We start from the raw sequence: 6,415 nt of genomic DNA on the forward strand, positions 1-6,415 counted from the left end.
TCCAGCAAGGTACCGGTACTTCATATGTTGTTAAACAAGGCTTCATACCTGGAGAATCACTTAACTCAGATAAAACTCTTAGGAGATCCTGCATATGCAGTCTTGTTTCATAAACCATCATTTGAACACAGAAATTCTAGTTAAAAGCCCTGTTCCAATAAATAAACAACTATGACTTCTGGAAGACATCTGAAGGCAGGCCTGTTTAGGGAAGGTTTTATTGTTTGATGTTTTGTGTTTTTAATATTCTGTTGGGAGCCGCCCAGAGTGGCTGGGGAAAGTGAGCCAGATGGGCGAGGTATAAATAAATTAGTAGTAGTAGTATATTAAGTAAAATATGTTAAGGCACTTTTGTGATTGTGGCACTAGATTTACAGAATTTTACTGAGATGACCTGCCAAATCTCTTCTCTCTTGTTCAGAAACCCTTGGGCAAAACGGCATTTGTGGCATGTGATGTTTTCTGTTGCAGTTTTTTTTATATTTTATGGCTTTTGTTAGTTTTCTTGGCATTTATTTTGAAAAGAAAGGCAGAATGATAATTTTAGAGGTAAAGTGGAATTGTGAGTTGCATTGCTGAGAATATAAGGACCAAGTATTTTGAATCAACCACCGTATTTTTCGCTGCATAAGACGCACCAGACCATAAGATGCACCTAGTTTTTGGAGGAGGAAAACAAGAAAAAAAATATGCTGAATCCCAGAAGCCAGAACATCAAGAGGGATCGTTGTGCATCAAAAGCAACAATCCCTCTTGCTGTTCTGGCTTCTGGGATAGCTGCACAGCCTGCATTCGCTCCATAAGACGCACACACATTTCCCCTTACTTTTTAGGAGGGAAAAGTGAGTCTTATAGAGCAAAAAATATGGCAATACAAAATTAGAACACACTTTAGAAAGTGTCCTGTGCCATTGGAGCTGTGCTGCAGCATTTCAGATCAAACATACTGCTGCTTTTCTATTGTCTTGAGGAGTTCACCATAGTCTGTTTTATAGAAGGAAAGGAACCAAGTGGCACACAGATATATCTCCAGACACATGGAAATACTTATTGTTAGTGTTAAGCTTAATTTCATAATCCTTTCCTTAGACACATTATGTTTTTTAAAATTTTTAACCAATCTGTACGACCTACCACTATGAGCTCCATATTTCCAAAGGACGAGCAAGACAGCTGTAGGCAGAACTTATACAAAAAACAGCAGGCCAGTCCGGTGGCCCATGCACTGGCCATTAATCACAACACAGTGACTCATGAATGACAGCCTTTGGAGCATCCTGAAAGTTATCTATCTAGTCCTTTGACCTCATCAAACTGTTGATGCCAAAATTGGTACCTCTCAAATTCTGAGCTTCTTCAGGACAAATATTGCCTGTTAAGTGGTGGCTTAAAGTAGTTCATTTTGCAGTGCAGTATACCCCGCTGGTCACAGCACTCTAGGGACCATCTCATCAGGAAGTCCGTTCCATACTATTGCAATGTGGGTCCTAATTCAAATGTTATCTTGCTGGACTAACGGGAAGCAAATTGCTGTTTGATTTTTATTCACTTTCACAACCTACTTCAGGGAGTGTTGTACTGGTTGAGCTGGAATAAATGTTGAGTTTTTCCTCTCCCCTTCCATCAAGTACTTTTTAGTTAATAATTAAGAAAATGGAATGCTAAGCATATGCAGAGGTGACATTTGTGTGCCAACTTAGAATAATACTTCAGTGATGTGGAAAGAAAGAATAGACAGTGTTGGGCAGAGGAGGGGCCCCCTGTTTGTCCTAACTTCCACATGGTAACATTTATTAAAATTTGTGTTCATCTTTAAAATTAATAATACAGCTCCTCCTCTCTCCAGCATTTGCATTTGGACTAGTTTCCATTACTTTTTCAAAAATTTGAAAACCTAACATCCAGCATGGTGTCCTTTAAAAAGGTAAGGGACCCCTGACAGTTAAGTCAAGTCGCAGACGACTCTGGGGTTGCGGCGCTCATCTCACTTTACAGGCCGAGGGAGCCGGCGTTTGTCTGCATACAGTTTTTCCGGGTCATGTGGCCAGCATGACTAAACCGCTTCTGACACAACAGGACACTGACGAGTGCCAGAGCGCACGGAAACACCATTTATGGTACCTTCCCACCGGAGCGGTATCTATTTACTTGCACTTTTTGGCGTGCTTTCGAACTGCTAGGTTGGCAGGAGCTGGGACCGACCAACGGGAGCTCACCCAGTCGCAGGGATTCGAACGACTGTCCTGATTGGCAAGCCCAAGACGCTCAGTGGTTTAGACCACAGCGCCACCTGCATCCCTATGGTGTCCTTTAGCTGTTCCTAATTCTGAATGAAGCTGGTGTGATGTGAACAGCTAGGTGGCAAAGTGCCATGGAACTCACTAAAAAGCCCATTGTGCTGTAAAGCACTAATGTGAACGCACCCAGAATTCAACAAAGAAGAGACCATAAAGTTCAGCACTTAATAGACAGCACATTAAATTCTATGCTGAGAACAAATCTTAGAAGTTGAAGCCCCACTTAAGGAGTGAAGCTGCATAGCTGTGTAACCATGAAGATGCTCGTGAGCAGGGGCGGAGTCTGGTATTTCGAATTTCAGCATTGTGCTGTGCAAGGCCAAAATTCAGCGCCCGCTGCCCCTGTTGTAGTTGCAACACCCCTGCAGTGTTGCATGCAACGCCCATGTCCAGTGCAGTAGAACCGACTGAGCTTCCCTAAATCTGTCTCTGTCATGAGAGGGTCTGAGAAACTGCTGTTATGAGAGTTATTTGCTATGTAGTTTCTTGCTTTTAGGCTTCATTTAACAAATTTGGAAAATACATTCTATACCCATAGTTGAAAATTGGTATATTCAAGGGCTGCTATATGTTCTGGATTAAAATGGCGTCCTGGATTAAAATTCTTGTAGCTTTTACTAAAAAGCTCAACAATTTCGGTGGGTTTTCTAAAAAAAAAAATACGGCATCCCTAGTGTAGACTATATTTTATACCTGTCTGTTAAATAATGAGTTATATATAATTCAATGAGACTTGGCTGCCTTTTTCCTAGAATTTTTCAAAATTAGACCTTAATCTTCTATTGGGATCTTACCAACATTTCTTTGTTCAAATATCCATTCCCCTTTGCTCTGTTTTGTTTTAAAGTCTCTTGCCCTTTTCTGAACAATGTGGAATTGAGAAGAGTAAATGTGGAATTGATAAGTAGCTTATCTTTTCTTCACTCTACTAATCAAATCTTTGTTAATCTGTAAAATTAAATAAATCATAGTTGCTGGGCAATTTGTTCTCATTATTGGGCTACAGTAGGCTCCCAGTATTTGTATAGTGGTCATTTGCTACATTTTAGCTGTGTTTTATCTACAATTTTTACTATGTACACCACTGAGAGAGTTCTGTGTTTAAGCAGTCCATAAATCTTTATAAACAGCCAATGGAAGGATGACAATAATTTTTGGATTATAAATCTCTCATGCTCAGGTTGAATTCTTGTATATGCCTGGTGCTGGGGAAATGTTTGTAAAGCACAGCCCAAGCTTGATTCATGAGCAATTTGTGAAAGAAGCAGCCTCTTCAGCTTTTCCTGTTGCCGATTTTTAAAGCACGCCATGTTAAATCACCTAGGACAATAAATCTGATGAACTAATATATTTTAAGCCACATCCTAGAAGGAACTAATTAATAGGTAGGAACATATTAGAGTCAAAGCTATGAGTTTCTCTTTTGAAGGTGTCACTAGCAAACTATGCAGAAGAGCGACATGCCAAATGAAGGTGGTGCCTCCCAGTGAAATGTATGAGGCAAAAGAAAGGCACTCGTGCATCTGAAAATATAGGCAGCTTGTTGCCATCTCTGAAGTAGCCCAGCAGCCTTGAGAGCATGACAAAGAAAGGTTGTGTTCCATTCATTAATTGGTTGGTGGGATGGGAGGTTGCAAAGTTGATATTGCCACCATTCTTACTCTTTGATGTGTTCTGAAGTAGGTGGGGTGGGGGAGGGACAGCAAACGACAGAAAGAGAAACAGAAATAACCTGTAAACACACTCTCTCTCTCTCTCTCTCTCTCTCTCTCTCTCTCTATATATATATGAACTAATCATAGGACTGCTAAACTGGACTTCATTGAGACTTCATTTGGTTTGTATTTTGGGTTGGAAATACAGTACTTGGTTTCCTAATATTTGCAATACCAGGACTGTTTATGCAGAGGTAAATCCCACATAGTTCAGTGGGTTACTGGGTTTGCTCTCAGCAAAGTGCATATAGGAATGCAAGTCTGGTCACTTTACTCCAATTCTGAAGGCCCACTGGTGCCACTATTTTCTTAAGCCACAAGAATTCTGCCACTGTCGCTGCAATTGGGTTTCCTGTTTCTGCTCCACATATTCATATATATAAACGGCTATGTCATCACTAGAGACTGGTTCACCAGCCAAGTGCATAGCAGCAGGCACTTTTGCTCACTATGCATGCAGGTGGACATAAAGGTAAAGGGACCCCTGACCATTAGGTCCAGTCGCGGACAACTCTGGGGTTGCGGCGCTTATCTTGCTTTATTGGCCGAGGGAGCCGGCATACAGCTTCCGGGTCATGTGGCCAGCATGACTAAGCCACTTCTGGCAAACCAGAGCAGCGCACGGAAACACTGTTTACCTTCCCGCTGGAGTGGTACCTATTTATCTACTTGCACTTTGTGCTTTTGAACTGCTAGGTTGGCAGGAGCAGGGACCAAGCAACGGGAGTTCACCCATCGTGGGGATTTGAACCTGCCAACCTTCTGATCAGCAAGCCCTAGGCTCTGTGGTTTAACCCACAGCGCCACCCGCGTCCCTAAGTGTACATAGGGTGTACATAGGATAAGTGTACATAGAGTGTACTTATTCCCATGCTAGGAGCCTATGAACACTTTCTTCCTTGGGAGTAAGACTCCAGTGATGGCTATGTATTTTAGAATGCATACTGGAACTACTGGTATGTCCTTGAATTTTCTGTACTATACAAGGGGTATTCTGGAGATGGATTGATGTAGAAAGTGTTTCCCGAGAGTAGGAAGTTTAAATTCCACTATTCTAGAGCAAGCCTATAATTTCCCAATTACTATTATTATTTCCCATTTATACGATGCCAGCCTTTCATGGGTTAGGTGTAGGAACAGCCAGGTGTCGCTGCATATAATAGCAACCCATTTATCTGAACAAGTTCTAGCATCAGCCAAGAAACTTCTGATGGATCAGAAATGAAAATAAGACTTCATATCCTTGCATATTTACATGGTGATAAGCCTGAGTCTGTTTTGGGCAATGACTATCCACTCTAAGGCCTGCAGATGCACTTCTGTATCCTTCATTTTTCCCTGCCTCATTCTAGCAGCTGGTACCTGTGGATCACAGATTCAGTTCCCACATCTGCAGTCTGTTCACAGAGGGAGGTCCATTTCTCTTTTCATTAGTTTTCATGGTTGTAAAGGGGTAGCGATGATGCTAACATATAGGTGTAAAGGTCGTGCTCTATGGAAAGCTGGCTTCAGGCACTTGGCCCATTGGCACATTAACTCTGCATTACAAAAATGTCTGTGAGACATGAAGGCTGACAACAACTCCACTGTGTTGGAATTCCTTACAGACAACCATAGTGCTTGGAGACTGATAGGTTGTGAGTGTGTAGCACACACCAGAGGAGAAATGAGTACAGAGAGAAGAAATGCCATGGTGCATCTGCAGCAGCACAACCGGATGCCTTCATCTGCCCCAGCTGCAACAAAACATGTCTCGCCTGCATTGGTCTCTACAGCCGCAGCAGGTGCTGTAACTCTCCCAACGGTTTGACTTCACCCCCAAAGGCACACTCCTCCATTGTCTCCCGAGACAGACGGATGCCAACAATGAGATAGGGGAAGCTTGGCTACACTGAGAACGTTAGAAGAAATAAAATGAATAACACACACTGCTGGATCTAAGCCAGATAGCTGATGGAAGATGACCCACGTCTACAACTCCATTCTCCAGAGTTATTGACTGTCCTCTGCCTGCATTTTTGAGCAATTGGTAGGGGAAGAAAAGCAGTAGGAATACAGCCTTAACAAAGACGGGAAAGCCAAGGGGCTTCAAAGAATGAAGCAATGCATCCCACGCCATGCGTGGGCTTCTGATTTTTTTTTTTTTGCCACCCCCTTTTTCAGAGGAAGAGAAAACTCATATCCTACAGTTCCCCCTGAATGGGAAATATAACCTGTGACATTTTAGCTGCAAAACGATTCATCTTCAGAAAATGCAGATTAAAAATAAACATTTACCTGTTTTGCTTCATTCCTGGCTGCCAAAGTTTAGAACTGGGGAAAAAAGTGGTTGGCCGAGAGCTCTGTAATCCCGCCTTCCCCTCCTTTTGGTAACAGCTGGAATGAGGAGTTTGAAGGAGGATG

Source organism: Podarcis liolepis (genome assembly GCF_965112155.1).
Source record: "Podarcis liolepis genome assembly, chromosome: 6".
Lineage (NCBI taxonomy): Eukaryota > Metazoa > Chordata > Lepidosauria > Squamata > Lacertidae > Podarcis > Podarcis liolepis.